The following is a 19,781-nucleotide window of genomic DNA, read 5'->3' as shown; positions in this document are numbered from 1 at the left end:
TCTCGACCATCCTCGGCGCCTGGCATGCTCCCCCTGAGCGTATGAGCCCGCAGGAGGTCGTGTTTGGACTTGCGGATGCTTTTCTCAGCCCACCACGAGCAGAACTGCTCCCGATTGCTGCCCATTCCTGCCCCCCTGGAACACGACCTGCGCCCTGCTGCCCGAGGAGACCCTGAGCTCATGGCCCTCCGTGTCACATTAATACAGTTTGTTTTCTCCTGTCGCTGTAGCAGACTTCTCTGCCTTGGCCCCACACCCCACGCTGCTCAAGCTGCCACCCGCAGTGCTCTGTTTCACGGGCTGCAGGAGTCTTCCTCGGCCTGGCGGTCCTCAGCTCCTCACCATATCTCTTCTCTAACTTAGGTTTGGCAGTGTTTCTCCCTGCCTGCTCCAGCATCCTGCTGCTCAGGACGGGCAGCTGCTGCCCTCCCGGTAAGGCTCAGACCTCAGACCCCTGGCTGAGGCTGCGCCGCGGCTCTTTGGACAGGAATCAGGTCCATTACCGCAGCTTAATAAATCACTGCGGGGCCAGCGCGTGGCCGTGGGTTGGAGTGGGCATGGGAGGCTGAGCTGCGCGGCCCTACGGGGGGGAGGGATGGAGGGCTGGGGGCGCGAGGGTGACGGTCCCGTGCCCAGCACTCGTCAGTCAGAACATCGCCTGCCTTGCTGGGTGCTGGCGCGGCTGAGCCGTGCTGAAGTGGCCCCTCGGCGCTCCCCCACCCGTGCAGCAATGCAACGAGCGGCTGGAGCGTGCTCCCAGTGCCTTCGTCAGGCAAACATCCATGCACGGCCACACCGGGAACTCCGCCGGAGCGTTAGGAAGCCACAAATCCACAAAGCCCCCTCCTGGGACCCCGCCACTACCCCACCCCTGTTCCGATCCGTGTAATATAGGACTGGATCTCACAGCGTCACCTGCGCGCTTCTGCGACAGTGTTGGGCTACTGCGTGTACCTCGTGGGTCTTTCGAGCAACGTGTTTGTGTGAGTTCTCTGTCCGTGTGCCTCGGAGTCGGTGGATTTTATACAAAGAACCAGCAAACCCAGCCGGGGTTTGATCTGTGGGTTTAGAAATCTTCATTCCTGCTGGGGGCCGTCGCGTTCACTTGGCTCTGCAGCTCCAAGCTGGTTTATTTACAAGTGCTGAGAAAAAAACCATCGGCCCCAGCAGAGGGGAGGCGGGAAGCCCTCCCCTCGCCGTCAGGGTTTGTATGGTCGTCCTTTCCTGTGCATCCTCTGCTGCATTTGACTGTTTACATTTGTTTTATTGTACATAGGTTTGTAAACATAATTATCTTTGCCGAAGATCTTTGTACATAACTTGGGCTTTGTAGCTTTATTTATTTGAAATCTAGATGGCATGTTGCAGTAGGACAGTGTACGATACCACCGTGGTGACACAGATCGTGAAGGGGTTTTCAAAAAAAAAACCCAAACCCAAATTACCGTCATCTTCCAAAAATAAAGGTCTTTTAATGTGAAATCAGTGGATTTTGCAGAACCGGTGGCAGTGGCCGTGGTTTTGTCACGTAGCGATGCTGCTGTGCGCCGCTGCGAAGCGCTTGCTGCCTTTCCCTTGCAGTGTTGCCTCCTCCTTCTCTCTGCGCAGAGAGGGGAGCGGCGGCTGAGCAAGCGCCTTCCCTCCATGGCACCGACTGTCTTGGACCTCAAGATCTGATTTTTGGGAAGAGCCTGCAAAGCAACGGAGGCCTCCAGCTCCCGCCAGAGCCCCAGTGCCATGCAGGGGGAGGCCACACAGCTCCCCCCACCCTGGGACCAGCTTCCTCCTCGGGGGAGCAGGAACACCCTCCCCTTAAAAAATCCCCAGTAAGAGGATGCTGTTCTTGCACAGAGCCTGGGCCTTCTGCATGTTCATGGAACCATAGGATGGTCTGGGTTGGAAGGGGCCTTACAGGTCATCCAGGTCCAGCCCCCCACGTCATGGGCAGGGATCCCTTCCACCAGCCTGGGGTGCTCCAAGCCCCCTCCAACCTGGCCTTGAACCCTGCCAGGGAGGAGGCAGCCACAGCTTCTCTGGGCAGCCTGGGCCAGGGCCTCACAACCCACAGAGTGGAGAATTTCTTTTTCACGTTCAATCAAACCCTCCCTTCTTGCAGCTTGAAGCCATCACTCCTTGGCCTATCACTCCATGCCCTTGTCACAAGACCCTCTCCAGCTCTCTCGCAGGTCCCTTCAGGCTGCTCTAAGGTGTCCCCGGAGCCTTCCCTTCCCCAGGATAAACAGCCCCAGCTCTCCCAGCCTTTCCTCCCAGCAGAGGAGTTCCAGCCCTCAGATCATTGCTGGGGCCTCCTCTGGCCCCGCTCCACCAGCTCCAGGTCTGTCCTGTGCCGAGGGCTCCAGAGCTGGATGCAGGGCTCCCACGGAATCACAGAGTGGTGGGGGTTGGAAGGGACCTCTGTGGGTCATCTGGTCCCACCCCCACCCCCCCCCACCGAAGCAGGGTCTGTAGCCATCCGTGACAGCATGCCAGTCATGCGAGCTGTCCCACCACATTTCTGTGATGACGACCTAGCTGTCCTGCTGTACAATGGCTTCCAGCTCCTCCTGTTTATTGCCCATGCTACGTGCGTTAGTGTAGATGCACTTGAGCTGGGCTGTCGATCTCCCCCTGACCCTGCCATGACACACCTGGGCTCATCCCTAGTGATGTGATCCCCCTTGGAACCTTGTTTAAAGCCCTCTCAGTGAATCCTTTTTCCCCTTTGAGACAGCTATACTCCGTCTGTCCCCAGCAGGCCTGGTGCTGTGTGCACCTCCCCATGATCAAAGAAGCCAAAATTCAACCGATGGCACCAGTCCCTGAGCCACCTGTTAACCAGGTGAGCTTTCCTCCCCTTTCAGTGCTGTTCCCTGCCACTGATGGGATGGAGGAAAACACCACCTGTGCCCCCGATCCCTCGACCAGTGCCCTGAAGTCCCCCTTGATGGCCTTGGGACTTCTCTCCGTGATCTTGTCCCCGCCAACCTGCATTACCAAGAGGGGGTAAGAGTCAGAGGACCACACCAGACCAGGGAGTTTCCAAGCAACATCCCTGACCCCGGGCCCCAGGGAGGCAGCAGACTTCCCTTGGGATGGGTCCTGTCAGCAGATAGGGCCCTCTGTTCCCCTCCGCAGGGAATCGCCTGTGACAGTTACCCTCCTTTTTTTTTCTTAGCTGAGGCAGCCGTAATGCGTGGGGCTGACCGACTCATCCTGGGCAACCTCCTGGTTGGAGCTTCACCCGCATCCTCATCAGCCGGGCCCTCACATTCCCAAGCCCCGTACCCCGGGGGGTCTCACCAGCGTGGGGCAGAGAGGCAGAATCCCCCCCTTGCCCTGTGAGCAGACACGGCTGGGTCGTGTCCAGCTTCTCACCCAGCAGCACCCCAAGCCTTTCTCCTCAGGGCTGCTCTCGCTCCCATTCTCTGCCCAGCCTGTGTTTGTGCCTGGTAGTGGCCCAACCCCTGCCCTGAGGTATGGAAGCCATGAGAGAGGCAGGGAAAAGCCCTTCAGCAGCCCCTGCCCCCTCCCCAGTATGGTCCTCACAGCAGGAGGAGCAGCAGCCACTGCCTTGAAGGAGACACCTGAGGTAACGGTACCCCTGACTGAACTGGGTTCCAGGAGCGGGTGCCTGGGATCAGCTCTGGTCCCCAGCAGCCCTTCGGTGCTGGAGACTCCCTCAGCCCAGGCTTGCTGGGACCAGAGGGACCACTGACAGCAGCCCTGGACTGTAGAGCCCAGGCAGGGGCTTCTTGCTCTCCCCCACCCCTCTCCTCTCACTCCAGTTTTAAGCCCACCATCTCCCTGCTCCCATCAGCTCCCCATGCTGGTCCACCTTCTCTGTGCAGGGACCAGCCCCAAGGCACCAGTGCCAGCCTTGGCCTTACCCAATGCCATCACTGCCTTGGGCCAGGGGAGTAGGTACTGCACACTGGGACCTCCGAAACAGGAGATTCCACCGCCCAGCAGAAAGCCCAGACTCCGCTGAAGGCAGCCATGGGGCCTTTGCCTGGGTCCCAGCCCTGCAGGTCAGCAGGAGGGGACTTTGGACTCTAAAGGCAACACAAAGGCTCAGCCCTGACCAGGCCATTTACACTGTGTTTAGGTCAAAAGAGAAAAAAAACCCTGAGCAAACAAAAGAGGAAGAAGGGTAAATGCAGCTTCCAGTCATATTCTTGTTTATTAAGGTCTACGCCAGACTCAGGAGATAGCTCTTCCTGTAAGTAAACAGAGCAGGCGGCCACATCTATAATGAATAAATTTATTGTCTTACAAAAATCATTGTCTAGAAATATGGGTATACAAGAAAACAAAATATTTGCAGTCAGATGCCTGGTGGTCAACAGCCAGTTTGATTAAAAGTATCCAAACACACACACAACAAAACCTTTGCGACAGATGTTAAAGCTTTTAACCAAAGAAGGAAATCCATGGTTTTTGAGTATGTGGCAGAGGAACGTTCCTAGTTAACACTGATTCGTTGTCACTAATATCAATAATACCACTTGGACTAGAGAGGTACGTGATATGAAGCACAGTCAAAATGAATACATTAAATCATTGTTATATAGGCAAATTATATATGTAACATTGTCTTAGTACTGTAGTGTCTAAGGCACTTTCTGTAATGTCAGTTTTTCAGCTATTTAAACAAAAAGAATGCTAACTACTCGCTGTAATACTGTTCAAAATAAAAAAAAAAAACAAAACACAACAACAACAAAAAGGATTCACATCCACTGGCATGTCAACTCCTAGGCAGGCAACATCCGTCGCTGAACCCCTGTCACCGCTGGCTCCGCACCCGCCCCGCGCGGCCCCGGAGCCGCTCCCGCCGGAGCCGCCGCACCGCCTCGGCCTCCACGCACCGTGCAGCCGCTCGGCTCTGCGGCTTGAAGGCTAACTCACTCGGCCCTAAATTAATAAATTAATTTCGCCTGCGTTGTCTGTTTATTTTCCACTGGTGTTCACATTATAGTAGCCTTAATATATACACAGATCTGTGGGGCGTGGTGATAGCGGGTCTCTACAAACGCAGAAGTACTGTACAGATGAGGAACGGCAACGCTGTTTCAGTTTGCCTGTACTGCAGGAACGCTAACTGATGAAGCAGGTGCTGAGAACACTTCAAAAGGCTATTGCAGGTTAAAAATGGACGCTACTTGTTCATCCCTACATCTCCCTCTAACACTTCCCAAGGCCTTTTCACAGTTCACTCGCTGATTGTGTGCTGATCACAACAATTAGGAGAAAAGAAAAAAAAAAATACAGGTGCAGTTTGGTCTTCAATGATCCACCAGACTCGATACAGCCACGGGCCGCCTGAGCACAGGAGAAATGGAAGGATGCTGTCTGTACAACAAAGCATGCATAGTCATGACGACGGGTCTGCCCCAACCACCTACCCTCTGGGAATGAAGTTTCCGTGTTGATAAAAAAAAAAGTTCCATCCTTCACATGATGCTTTATAAAATGGCTATACAATGAGTATCTGGCAAATAGATGCACTGAACAGAGACAATTCCATTTTATTTACTACAGAAAAAAAGCAGTTGTAACTATGTCTGAAGCAGGGTACAGACGGGGCTCTACTCGGCGGGCGCCGGCTGCGCTTCGTTCACGTCGCTGCCTTTGCTCTCCGCGTCGTCGTCCGAGAGCTCCAGCGAGGCCCCTTCGATGTGCAGCTGGCGTCTCCCGGATCGGCTCGAGGAGAAGGTGATGGGGCCCCCCCTCCTGCGAACAGCAACCAGACAATCCATGAAGGGTTGTGGCTCGCCCACAGCCCACGGCCCCATGCTGGTGGCTGCTCTGGGAAGACCTCCGCACAGAACCATGGGGGAACAGTTTGCCCCCAGCCACGGGGCAAATTTCACACACAGGGTCTTGAAACCCCTTCTCTGACCAAGGAGAAGACAGGCTGTGCGCAAACATTCCGGTATTCTGGTATTCCTGCTTAGCGCGTACCATCATCTTAATTTTGCAAGTCCCAAGCAACCTAAAATATTGCCTCTGTACAAGCACCGAGCACAGACCAAGTCCTAAACAGAGCAGGGTCTTCTAAAACAATACCAACTACTCGTTTGTGCAGCGCTGTGCTGCACCCCTCCTGCCGCTCCTATAAGCCTCTCTCTACCCCCGAGATGGTTTTGTTCTGCAGCAACCTCACCACTGCTGTCTCCCATCTGTATTCGGTAGAGACCTTGATCACCAAGAGCTGCTCTCGAGGAAAATGCTGAGACATTCCCACTGGAGTGGGTATGGGAAAAAAAGGGATTGGTACCAGCCACTGGAAAAATCACAGAATCACAGAATGGTGGGGGTTGGAAGGGACCTCTGTGGGTCACCCAGCCCAACCCCCTGCCCAAGCAGGGTCACCCAGAGCAGGCTGCACAGCACCGCGTCCAGGCGGGTCTGGAATATCTCCAGAGAAGGAGACTCCACAGCCTCCCTGGGCAGCCTGGGCCAGGGCTCCGTCACCCTCAGAGGGAAGAAGTTCTTCCTCGTGTTCAGCTGGAACTTCCTCTGCTTCAGTTTATGCCCGTTGCCCCTTGTCCTGTCGCTGGGCACCACTGGAAAGAGTCTGGCCCCGTCCTCCTGACACCCACCCTGCAGATATTTATCAGCATTTCTAAGGTCCCCTCGCAGCCTTCTCTTCTTCAGGCTGAACAAGCCCAGCTCCCTCAGCCTCTCCTCGTAGGAGAGATGCTCCAGTCCTCTCACCATCCTCATAGCCCTCCGCTGGACTCTCTCCAGTAGCTCCTCATCTTTCTTGAACTGGGGAGCCCAGAACTGGACACAGCACTCCAGATGGGGCCTCACTAGGGCAGTGTAGAGGGGAAGGAGAACCTCCCTCGCCCTGCTGCCCACACTCCTCCTAATGCACCCCAGGATCCCATTGGCCTTCTTGGCAGCCAGGGCACGCTGCTGGCTCATGGTCAACCTGTTGTCCGCCAGAACACCCAGGTCCCTCTCTGCAGAGCTGCTCTCCAGCAGGTCCGCCCCAGCCTGTACTGGTGCGTGGGGTTGTTCCTCCCCAGGTGCAGGACCCTGCACTTGCCCTTGTTGAACCTCATCAGGTTCCTCTCTGCCCAACTCTCCAGCCTGTCCAGGTCTCGCTGAATGGCAGCACAGCCTGCTGGTGTATCTACCACTCCTCCCAGGTTGGTGTCATCAGCCTCATGGTGTAACTGATACTTGAGTTCTCCTAACACGCCTGCCACCATCAACAGCAGCAACAGTTTTAGCGTGCTGGTGGTTGGCTGGGATGCAGCTTTGAAAACATGAAGCCTTAGCACTGGAGCAATACCAGTATGGTATGCAGGCTCAAAAGAGGGATATCAAGGTGCTTCTTACAGAGTTATTGCTAACCAGTAACATGTTCCTCCCGTAGAGCCAAAAGCACAAAAAGAACAAAGATTGTTATAAGACCTTCAGATTCTGGGAGGAACTAGCTTAAAACAAATACATATATTTGGAGGACCAAGATGACAAGGATAGACAGGAAGAGCTCACCGCAGAAAGACTTCTGCAGAGTACAGTATTCATCTCAACCAACTAAAGCTGTCACACTTAAGCTCTTCAATTGGCTTCCTCTAACCAAAGAGACCAGGTGTCTCAAGGTGATGTTTCATCTTGTCTCAAGAAACTTCTGCATCACCTTGTGCATCCTGGGACTACCAGTCAACATATTCACCTGGTTAATGTCCAGAGTTAATTCAGCAGCTTTAGTTACGGAGCAAATCGTTTCTGAAAATTTCAACCCCAGTTACTTTGCATCTGTCTTGTCAAAATGTGTCCCCCAAACAGTAGGTTTCCTGATCAGAAACCCCAGTGCCTTTGCCGGAAGCTCATATCTCAGCCCTACAAAAACCTAAGGCACAGAGGTTTCAGACATGGCAAACACAAGCAAACAGATTTTTTTTTTCTTTTTCTCCTTACTTGGCTTTCTGCTCAATCTGTTCTTCTAGCTGCACAATCTTGGCTTCTAGAGTAGAAATTGTTGCCTTGAACTTCGACTTCACAGATCCCTCCAGTTCCTGCAACTTGGCTTTCAGCTCTTTGTTCTGCCTTTCTAGCTGCTGCCGTGCATTTTCACTCTTCTGGGCAGCACTCCGCTCCCCAGCTAGCTCAGAATTCAGCGTGTCAACCTTTCAGAGGAGAAGGATAGAAGATCATTTGGTGCTATTCAGATCCTCCACTTATCTGCACACTGAAACATAGATTGCCCCTACAGCATTGCCACCAACGGACTCACCTGCAACGTGGTCTTTCGGAACCGCTCATTGAGAAGCTCCATGTTGCTCTGCTCTTCCTCGAGCTCTTCCTCCAATTGTGCAATCCGAGCTTCCAGCCGGCGCTTCTCATCCAGCAGCGCTGACCTAGAAAAGAAGTATTTGGGTCAAGACACGCTCAGATCTGATACAAAGCAACTGGCTATTTTGCTTTTGATACTTTAGACATTCCAAACTGTAACGAGAAGCTACTGTGTAAGCAATTCTCTTCGTAACAAGAAGGAATTTTTATCGGGACAACAGGTCAATACAGAAATTGCAAGCAGGCTACCAAGAACTGCAGCTGCTGGTGCCTGAAGTTCTTCAGATGCACAATTAATACGTTTGACGACTCACTTTCCCGAAGCGCTGTTTGCAATCTCATCAGCCAACTCATCCCTTTCTTGCTCAGCATGACGACGAGCTCTTTCAGACGCAGCAAACTCCTGTGAAGGTTTAGGAAATATTCATTACAGCATTAGGAATCTCAAAACTTCTGCAAACAACTATGCCTTCTAATAACTTCTGGGAGATGCTGTGAAGTGTGATATCGCCGAGGTCTTTTAATGGATAAACAGAACCAACAGCTATAAAAGCTAGGAGGACGCATCACCTTGATCTTTCCCTCCCGTAACTGCCACATGACTACTATGAATTTACTTCTCCCCGTCCCCTGAAAAGGCCAGTAACATTCAAGCCCTAAGCAGGAGGAGAAAACCGTTCTGTCACATGCTCTAATTCATTAAGTATAACGTGGGCACTAAATTAAGCAAATTTTTTAGGTTCCTACAGAGTACGTAGCATGACTGAAAGCAAAGTATAGAAAATGAATTTTTAGCACAAAAGTATAACAGCGCTGAATCTTGTATTGTGAAATTGTATTGAGCGGTAGAAACACCCAGACATTCACCAAGAAGGACACAATCTAATGCACTGCAAGTGCAAGACTGACAAGTTCGAAGTCTGTGAAAGAATGACATAGAGAAGCTCTAGTAAGTTGTAGGTAAAAGTCTCAAACATTAAGTGCAGTGTAAGCTGAGTGATTGCTTCAACCTTTGCAGCTAACAGGGCAAAAAGAGGCCGTCTCTCACACAAGGCAATTCTGTTGCCTTCAAACCTCAAACGTTTAACCTTGTGGCAGACAACGGAGATAATCGGAGATCAGTGACAGCGATATGTAGCACGACTTGGAGTTCTTACATGAATTGCCAACAATGAGGGAACAGATGCCCGTAAAGGAAAGGGATGAGAACCTCAGATAGCAGAGAGACAAACCTCCACAGACTTAAATGGTCCACTGAGGTACTGGAGAGATTGTTAGGTTTTTATATACTTCCAGTGACCAGTTTTAGTACTGACACTGTGCACCACAGCTTCCAGAGACTCTCAAACCACCTTGCAAATTTTAGTGAGGCTTGAAATCTGTTTAAGCAGTAGTAAGGCTTCCCTGCTACCCAGGCAGGGAAAGGAAGTCCAGACTACTAGAAGGATTCCTACAAAGCTATAAGAAGCTCACTAATGACCTGGGGCAGTGAGGAAGAGAAACATCTCCAGGCTCCCACTTTTCTGTTCAACTCACTGGATGGCTTTTTACTTTTTTTTTTTTGTTTAAAAAAACAAACACACTCTGGCCTTCCCCTTTTCTCTAGAAAGAAAAACAGATTTCTTGGATTTCAATCTCACCTTTTGGAGCTGGAATATTTCTGCTTCAAGACCTTTGAGCTCCTTTTCACTTTCTTTGGACTGTGCAAAGATCTCATCTCTGGATGCACGGGCTTCTTCTAGCTCCCGCTGGTAGTCTTTCATTTGAGCCTGCAATTGGAGAGCAGAGGAAAGAATAAGCCATGATACAGCAGGACAACCACAAGATTTATTAGTAGCTCTGAAGCTTTTTTGCCCTTAGGAGGCAAGACCTTCTTCCTAAAGTGGCTTCATTCCACTTAAATATATTTATTTTCAGTTCTTATTTTCATAGAATTATAGAATGGTTTGGGTTGGACAGGACCTTTAAAGATCAGAGTTCTATCCCTCTGCCACGGGCAGAGACACCTTCCAGGCTGCTCAAAGCCCCATCCAACCTGGCCTTGAACACTGCCAGGGAGGGGGCAGCCACAGCTTCTCTGGGCAACCTGGGCCAGTGCCTCATTACCCTCAGAGTGAAGAATTTCTTTCTTATATCCAATTTAATTCTACCCTCTTTCAGTCTAAACCCTTCATTTTCTCATCTTTCCATCACTCACTCCTCATCAGAAATATCCCATTAGAAGACTTCACTTCATTTATTAGTATATTTCTTGTAGGAAAAAACCTCTAGTAGAGGTAGTAGAGATACCTTTGTAGTAGAGAGGTAATGCTCTTGCAATTGTCTTGGAAAAAAACAAACCTATTTACTTAAATTGACTGATAAAACCTATTACAAGTACTCAAGGTAAGAAACTTCTCAGTGTAGAAGTACCACAATTCACCATTTTGCACATATAGCGTAGAAGCACATACCTATCCTTCCCGTAAGACACTTAACACAGACTGATATCTTAATTCACACAAGTTTGACTTCAGATGCTAAAAGAATAAAGCTGCAGAAACTGCATTTAAGTTGTACCTGCATCTTCGCAATACCACCAGTCATGAGACCACTTATTTCAGGTACTTGCATGAAAGTGTACAGAGATCAGGTATGAACTCTGTAACTGACTCAGCCTCTGGGAACAAATGAGCTCAGCCCACTCTACTCAACTGCACATCCAAGCCAAAAACCTGTAGGCCAGCTGTCAGCAGAGCCTCCTACAGGATTTGGTCTCCAAAATGGGAAGCCATGTACTTCAAAGGCACTGTGATTCTTACATAGTCCAAAAAGTTCAGGATTCATGTCATGGCTCTCCAGCTATCTGAGGTGTGTCACCGCTTTCAAGCCCCTCAAGTACACGAGTACATGACTGAGATCGCCTCCCACATCAACTACAGTCCCCATTCCTGTAGACCTAGCTGCATCTTTGATAGTCATTCCTCCTAGCCACTTCTGTATATGGTTAAAGCTTTTACTTTCTTGTGTGTAGTTCAGCAGTTTAGCAATTCCACACAGCCTTACCTGCAGCTTGTTAGCTTTCTCCGCCAGCTCCACCCTCACTCTTTCTCCTTCTGTGACCCTAGCAGTTAGCTCTTGCACCTGAGCATCGAGCTTCTTCCTCTTATGTTCAGACTCTGCCTTGACCCGCTGCAGTACCCACACTTCACAGGCCAACTCCTTGTTGTCGGACTCTAGGTCTTGCTTGTTTTTTTCAAGATTTGCTATGAACTAGGAAAAACAAAAGGGAAGAACTTCAACAATTTTTTACATATCAATAAAGTTTTCTGCTAAAAATATTCAGTCCAGCAAATCAGGATTATAAGCTCAAAGATAAAACAACTGCTCAGCAAGTTGTAAGTAGGGAGCATTTAAAATCCTGCTGTGTAACATTTTGCATATGTTAGCCAAAAAAATTAAGGTAATGCAAGTTAATCCACTCTCAGATATCACAGGTAACAGCGAGGACCAGAAGATATTTCTATGAATTCAGTAAGATCTGGGATGTCAGTGCTGTAAAAGGACCATGTGAGTAGCACTGAGCAGGAAGGAATGTGCCCATTAACAGATCAGCATGCCTCATCTCACAGAAATAAAAGGAAAGATATCAGCTACAGCTGCCCTGATTTTAGTAGGCATAGCAGCCTGGAAGTGCATAATAAAGCACTTTTCACCACTGCACTGACATTTGTCAAAAACCTTTTTAAAAAGGTAGTAATTGCCATAAGGGATGTTTAAGTGCCATTCTTACTATATTGCCAGAACTGACAATCTTATCACAGGACCTTTGTTTAAGATTGTAGGGTATTCTTCTGTCTTTTTATGCTCTTATTGAGAATATTTAATGAATAAAGAGCACAGGAAACACGTAAGATTTTCAGGTGAATAAACTATAATTTCCATCAGATTTAACTACTATATTTCTCACGTATTTTAAACTAAGGAGGCTTCTGAAATATTCCTACACAAAAATATTACTACAGTATATGAACTGTCCACCCATATATCTGTGAATGACTAGAAATAAAATTTTACAAGCTAGAGATACTTTTTTTTTCTTTGGCAGTGTTGGATTAATTCTACTTCTGAACAAAGACACTGAAGCTGCACTAGTAGGAACCACGTTGTCCAGGTGTGCCGCTTCCTCTGCTCTGGCAGGGGTTACCAGAGACACAATAGAACTCTGCAAATCAGCAAGATACTCCACAGATATCTAGCACTGGAGGTCACGGTACAAGCATAAAGTGAAGAGTGGCTGGAAGAACTTTTACGCTACCCGTACTCACAGTTTGTTATTTGTGAGTGTCGACATGACAATTACTTTATTTGGAACCATTCCGCAGTTCGCTTAGGCAGAGAACTGCTTTTCACCAAATAAGCACATAGGCTGCTCGAGAATTCCCACAAAAGTACTACATCAACTTATCTCTAGGTGCACTGTTTCCAGGTCTAACAAACACTTTTAGACAGTCTTGGCATCTATCTGAAAAGTTGCTATATGTTCAAACCAGCAGGATATATTTGATTCAACTGCAGTAGTTAAGTATGTACAGAGGACAATTTAGATCTGCAGATATCACTGGAAGTGACCACGCCACTTATGTTACTTCTAAAAGTCCTGAAGCTGAAAAATGTATTTCTGTAATTAATTTTCTGCTCACCCTTTCGGCCTGTTCCAGTAGTTTAGAGAGCTCTTCCAGGGCAGTAGCATGCCTCTGCCTGATTTCCTGGATCTGTGCTTCATGGTTTTCGGTTTCCTCTTCAATTGCTTTCCTCAGTATAGCCACCTCCTGCTCTCGGTTTGTCCTAGAGGAAGCATCAATAGTTATCAAAAATCAACATTTTAGTCTTTTGTAAATTCAAGGTGAATTTTAATGGTGCCTGCTTATACAGACACATGATCCTACCTCAGCTCTTGCTGTGCTGCAGTGGTATCCAAGGTATCTTCTAGTTCAATTTTTAAAGCCTCCAGCTCTTCCAGCAAAGAGATTTCTCTTTTCTGCTTTTCCGCCTTGTTGCGAGATGCCTTCTCAGATTCAAGATCCTCCTGCAGTTCTGCAATTTGAGCCTGCAACTCTCTTATCACTTGCAGTGCGTTGTTTTTCTGAACTGCTTCTTCATCACCTCTGTTAAACAGAACCACAACAGTTAATGATATTTCATAGCTTCAGATCTCTTCTCATAAGTCTAGTATAAGTTATGTACTCAAAAAATAACTCATCTTTCCCACTTGAACAAAATCCACCTCCTAAAATTTCATAGACAAAGCCACTACTGCACTGTTATTCTCAAGATCCTAATGAGCGCAGTGCCCCAGGTACTACAGATGCACTACTGGAATGATCAAGCTTTCCAGTTTGCATTCAGGTATTCCAGTTTTGTAGACCTCAACACTCCCAAAAATGCACCCTTGTCTGTAGGACTGTCTCTTCCTGCAAAGTTATAGATCATTACTCAGAAAACTCAGGTGGTGTTTAGTTTATAACATGTGGCTGCGAGACTACCACACAGATCTTTGATTGAGTTGGACAGACATTATCCAGTATTTGGACGAACTAAGAACACTCTCGACGATTACATGTTTTTTCCCCCTCCTGAGGCTGAACTCCGGGAGACTAAAAAGCTTCCAGAGCCAAAGTGCTATTAAGCCCTGATGAAACATTGGTTTTGGAGCTTTATAGAGCAAGGATGGTGATGAAAGATTGAGTTCCTTTTTTGCCCTGTCTACGCAAAACACACAGGTGTCTAGAGATGCTGTAGTACAAACATGAACTGGCTTCTGCTTGAACACTCCCAGTTTTAACTCATCAGTTTGCAGTCAGCTGAAATTCTCTCTGGAAAAGTAGGTTTCTACCACACTTCTGTAGTCATAAAGCTCCATCATGATCTGACCTAGCAAGAGCAGCCTGCAGTTCTTCCTCTTTCTTGGCCAGCTGGATCTTCAGTTCTTCAATCTGGGCTTGCAGCTCAGCTATTTGGTCCTGTAGGTCTGTTGTTTCACCATCAAGTTTTCTTTTAGCTTTTTCTAATTCTTGACGGGTCTTCTCCTCCTTTTTTAAGCCCTCTATGGAAGTAAAGGATTATATTTATAAGCAATTTTTTCCTGTTGTTATCCTCAGAAGGTTCAGGGGCAGGGCAATGGGACAGCAAGAAGGGTGGGAAGTTTAATATACACTGTGTCAGTTCTTTCTCCAGACTGCAGCTGGAAGGGTGACTGGGAAAGATGAAATAGCAAAGTAGAACTGCATGATTCAGATAGAAAGTCAAGAAAAAGTCAATGACTGGAGAAAAAAGTTTGAAGTAAGGTAACAAACATAATCACATGTTGACAGAAAAATAAGGAATAGAATCTAACAGAAGAGCAGTTTGAGCTGCTCGGCCAGGTGATCGCAGACATCAGGATTCAAAAATGAAGAACTACAGACTGGAAAAAATTATGGCTTGCATAGTTGTGGAAGGGCTAGGCTAGACTCCAAAAGGTCTACTGGAAAATAGTGTAACTTAAAGAAAACTTGGATAAACAATTTTTGCAAGTATCTGTACCACTAACTCACATCCCATTGATATTTAGCAAGACTTTGCAACCCTGATAGCCTCCAGTAATTTCTTTGTGTAGTCAAGACACCCCTGCCCTAAGGTATTTCTTTGTGAAAACCATCCAGTTATCAGTGCCCTAGCAATAAAATACATTTAGATGATCTGCCTGTGGTCTGATTAAGATAGTTATTGGCTGCATTGTCTACAGTTAGCTAATGACCAGGTATGTAATATATTGAAGTCACAGGAAGGTTTTGCTTAGCATAGCATTAGCACAATTCAACATCTATTAGAATAAATGTAAGTTATTAGACTTGTTCAATACTTTGTGGGTTCTCAGTGCAGGGGTTTCTCACACCCCTCCTAAGCCTGCTACAAGATCAGGACATCTTCTACATGGAAACGGAGCCATGTTCAAGAATCATATCTTAGAGCTACCGAGGGGTATTTGGGATTTTCCAGACAATCTAAAGTAACATTGTTTTTCTCTAAACAGCTCCTCATTCAAAAAAAAAAATAGCACTTTTCTCTGTTTTTACATTGTATTTCTGGCAGGTGACAGAAGAGTGGCATAAGACACAATTTCGCAATGGGGAAAACTCACAGTAAACTGAATTAGTGGGGGTTTTTTTGGGTTTTGTGGGTTTTTGTTGCCCCCCCCACCAAATTTCAGTACTTACCAGTGTCAAGACCCTAGCAGAGCGACCTTCATGGCCTCTTGAATTGTCTCAGAGAGTATCATTTTACTGTGCTTTACTAGCCAAGCAGTTGCATGCCTTATATTTAAGCTTTAATTTCCATTTCTAAGGTCATCACTCTGGGAACAGCACCATAACCAACCACATCTGTCAAGTATCTTCAGAAACACTAGTCCCAATTTAAGTACACAACTACTCAAGCATTATTTTCCAATGAGTACAGCTTACTTATGCCCATCTTAAAGTCCCTGAATAGGCTTTTTAAATAAAAGGTACATCAATCATCTATTATTCATATTACTTCAATACCTTCCTACACAGATAAGACTAAACTTTGGTATTTTTCCATAAGCGCATCAGTATTAAAATATGTAGTAAGACAACCCATAACAGTAAGTGAAAAAAAAATTTCCAAATTAGGGCAGATAGCAACATTGCCTTATATTTTGCAACTTTGGCTTGGCAGTTTATTAATGTTGCACAATACCTGTTTACAACCATAAGTAATTAAAAAACCCACCATAACATCATGAAAGGTTACATATAGGGCTAATTCAGTCGTGACAACACAGGCAAAACAATCAGAAATAAATGGCCAAAGAAATTGAACCATTTTAGATAAACAAAGCATCAAGAAAGGCAGAACAATTCAGATTTGCTTATTCAAAAAATATTAGAAGACTAATGAATGCCTACTAACATTTTTCCAGAAATATGTTGTTCTAATGTGTTACTATAGAAAAGTGTAGAGCCTTCCCAAGAGACAGATGTTTTACCTTGTTACTAAGGGATGCATGCAACAACATGAATTTCTGGAGTGTATCATTAAATAAAATGGATTCTCAAAAATGAAAAGCTAACAAATTAAACACGAGAAAGACTGAGCAGCCAAATGCAACAAGGCTTGCAAGCAATAAATTATTCTTTCAAGATTTAGATAAAAAGCAACAGCTATTAAGGTATCTACATATAAGGTTACACTTAGCAGACTGGACCAGATACTGCATACACTGTAATAAGTGATCCACTCCTTTCTCGCATGATGTACAACTTGTTAACAGGCAAATGTAGCAAGAACAAACCTTCCAAATCAGTGATCATCATTTCCTGTTTGTTCTTGAATTTGGCCAAGTTTTTGGCCTTTTCTTCTTCTTCAGCCAGCTGAGAAGTACATTCAGCAATTGGATCCTCCATCAGCTTCTTTTTCTAGCCATGAGAAAGGGGAGAAAGAATAACTTCTACAATAGAATTTGAATCACAGAATCACAGAATTGTAGGGGTTAGAAGGGACCTCTGTGGGTCACCCAGTCCAACATCCCTGCCGAAACAGGGTCACCCAGACCAGGCTGCACAGGACCACTTCTAGGCAGGTCTTGAATATCTCCAGAGAAGGAGACTCCACAACAATAGTCTCTAAGCAACACAAATAACTGAATATACAAAATCCATACAGAGGTCTCATACACCAGATACAATACAGATTTCATTTCAAGTGACTGACCTGTCAATACTACGGATCAACTGGAACCGTACAGAGACATGAACACTTGTTTTCCAAGAAAGCGAGACTTGGAATTGAACACACAGGAGGTCTGGTTTTAGCACAGCCTTTGTTTTACACTTTTGGAACTCTGTTTGCAATGAACAACAGTAGCTATGATAAACACTGTTTCCAGCTCTTAGGTTTGGAAGACCCATGGAATTGGAAAGAATGCATGGCAAATATCTCCCTTTTAAAGCTCTCAGTGTCTCAGCTTCCACTTGGTCAAACCCCACAAGTCTTCAGGCGCAAACTCTATAGATAACGCAACAGCAGCCTGAAATGCTCTGAGAGCTATCACTTGGTACTACCATCACTTAAGAGCAGAATCTCCACCACGCATACTGGTCTCACCTTCAGAAATTTGGAATTTTGGTCCTCCAACAAACAGAAAGGGGGGCTTGCAAGACAAGCAAGACTTCAATTAGTCCGACTGGCCGGGCCTCCGGCAGCCCTGCTTTCCACAGTTTTGACAAACAACAACAAAAATAAACCCACAACAACACCAAGTAACTGTCTCGACAGCCTTAGTCACTGCAAGGTGTTTTTGTATGGATAAGATCATCACTATTTTTCAAAAATCAAAAAGGTTATAAAAGAACCAAGAGGAAAGCAATACTTACAGAGCCCGTGGCTTTGTTTTTGCCCTGTACTTCAAGTACTTAAGAAAGGCAATCCTACAATTGAGATAGAAGCTTTCTTTCAAGAATTACCGTCCACATGAGAAGCAAAGTCTTAAAAAACTGGAATACCTTTAACTTTTGCCAGAAAAAAGGGTAAATGGAACATGAGTGTAATAAAGCAAAACAAAAAAATCCCCAAAATCCAAATTTGCAGTTTCTGCAGAAACGCAGAAATTTTCAATTCCCCTATTCCCTTGTCTCAGTCAACAAACTTAACAATCTTGAGCTTCACACCAGAGAGCCTAGGGAGAAAACGTGGTGGTGAAACTCAGACCACAAGAAATTTTCACACCAAGACAGACGCACACTTCTTCCGTTTATGTCTACTAATTTAAATAACTAGCAACTAGCACTGTTTTAGTGAAGAATAACAGGTTTTGACAGAGTTCTGTAAAGCAGCTAGCAAAGGTTTAGTTTACTCAGCTAAGTGATGTGAATTTTGCAAAGCTGCATCATACCTGCTCAGAAAACAACTCAGGATCTAAAAATAAGGTTAGATGTTTGAGTATGAAGCTACCGCTCCTTCCGAAATTCCTGTCTATAAGTCTTATCTTTATCTTGTGTTAAACTGAACCGCATTGAGTTCTGTTCTTTTTGAACTTTCATTGCAACCCTTCAGTACTCTCCATTTTTTTGTAAGATCATATTTGTTGATAACTCTCAAGTGAAGAGGTCTATTCATAAAGGTAAAGCACATCCTGTCCTAGAGGAAATATTTTCTTGCAGTTAAAAAGTAATCCAGGAACAAAGCCAGTTTGATCCTCTCTGTTCAGAATAATCAGTATGATGTGGAAAAACGTTCACTTGGAACAAATGGACTAAGAAAAGCAAATTTATTTCAGCCTTCAGGCTGTAATGACTTTTTTGGTTGCAGTTTGAAACAGAGATCTGGAGCTGAAAAGTCTGCTATAATTACCTAATCTATTCAGCTCTTTCACTTCAGATCTTTTCTTTGAACTCTTGTTTTGGGACAGATATCTCAAAGTGCCCATAGATTTGCATTTCTAACACTGACCAAATTATTTGTTTAAATACTTGATTTCATCAGTGAGCGTCACATGGCTCTATTCATGCCATCATATTAAAAAAAAACGATTTCGTTTTTAATGTTCTAAATTATCTTGTCTTTTTCATGTTTATATTATTTTGCCTTCTCATTAAATTATATTTTACATTACTAGTTCAATTTCCTAGAAACCAGTTGCATCATTTGCTAATGCCTTAACAAAGATTTTCACCCACCATTTATTTTTTTCTTCATTGTTACCATGTCTATTTCTTCTTACCTTCAAATATTTGGGAATTTAACTCCCTCAAGAGCCATAAGTATTTCATGCGTTACAGAGTTCTTTATGTATGCGACTTTCAGAAGTCTCAGTAATATGCATAGCACTGATAATTATTTGTTACAGGATGGATAAAAGTAAATCCATGACTTGCTGTCTATTTAACAAGCCTGTTTAGCATCATCTTTGTGCACAGGTCCGTGCAAAGGCTGTACAGATGGATACTACGGATCACCACCAGCCCTCTACAGTTTTCTAGTGTATATGTGAACAGGAACAAGTTAAGGCTGCTTAAATATAACCAATTCTGACACTTCCTAACTTTTGAGTGTTAGGTGTGTAGATTAGACATTCTTCATCTGCAGTATATAAATAAAAATTAATTGTTACAGAAGCGAGACTCATTTGTATTTTCAAAACGGTTTAGGTTACGTGAACATTTTTCATTTTTCATAAACATATACTTAATTCAGTGCTTACTATAGCAGTGCATTGAATGAAGCGCACAATCAAAGTATCAAACTTCTATTCAGGACACTACCCTATTCTTTTTACTGTGTCTGAACTATGTTTTACAAAGAATAAAAACTTCTCCAGTCTTCATCGTGACAGTCTTCGATGGCTCACGAAGCAGCTGATTACACCCACCATCTTAAACTCCTGTCCCATTTGATCACGCTGCTAAGTAGAGAATTAGATTCCA

The sequence above is a fragment of the Opisthocomus hoazin genome, chromosome 16, assembly GCF_030867145.1.
Source record: "Opisthocomus hoazin isolate bOpiHoa1 chromosome 16, bOpiHoa1.hap1, whole genome shotgun sequence".
NCBI classification, from domain to species: Eukaryota; Metazoa; Chordata; class Aves; order Opisthocomiformes; family Opisthocomidae; genus Opisthocomus; species Opisthocomus hoazin.
Note: the sequence above shows the minus strand (reverse complement) of the source record.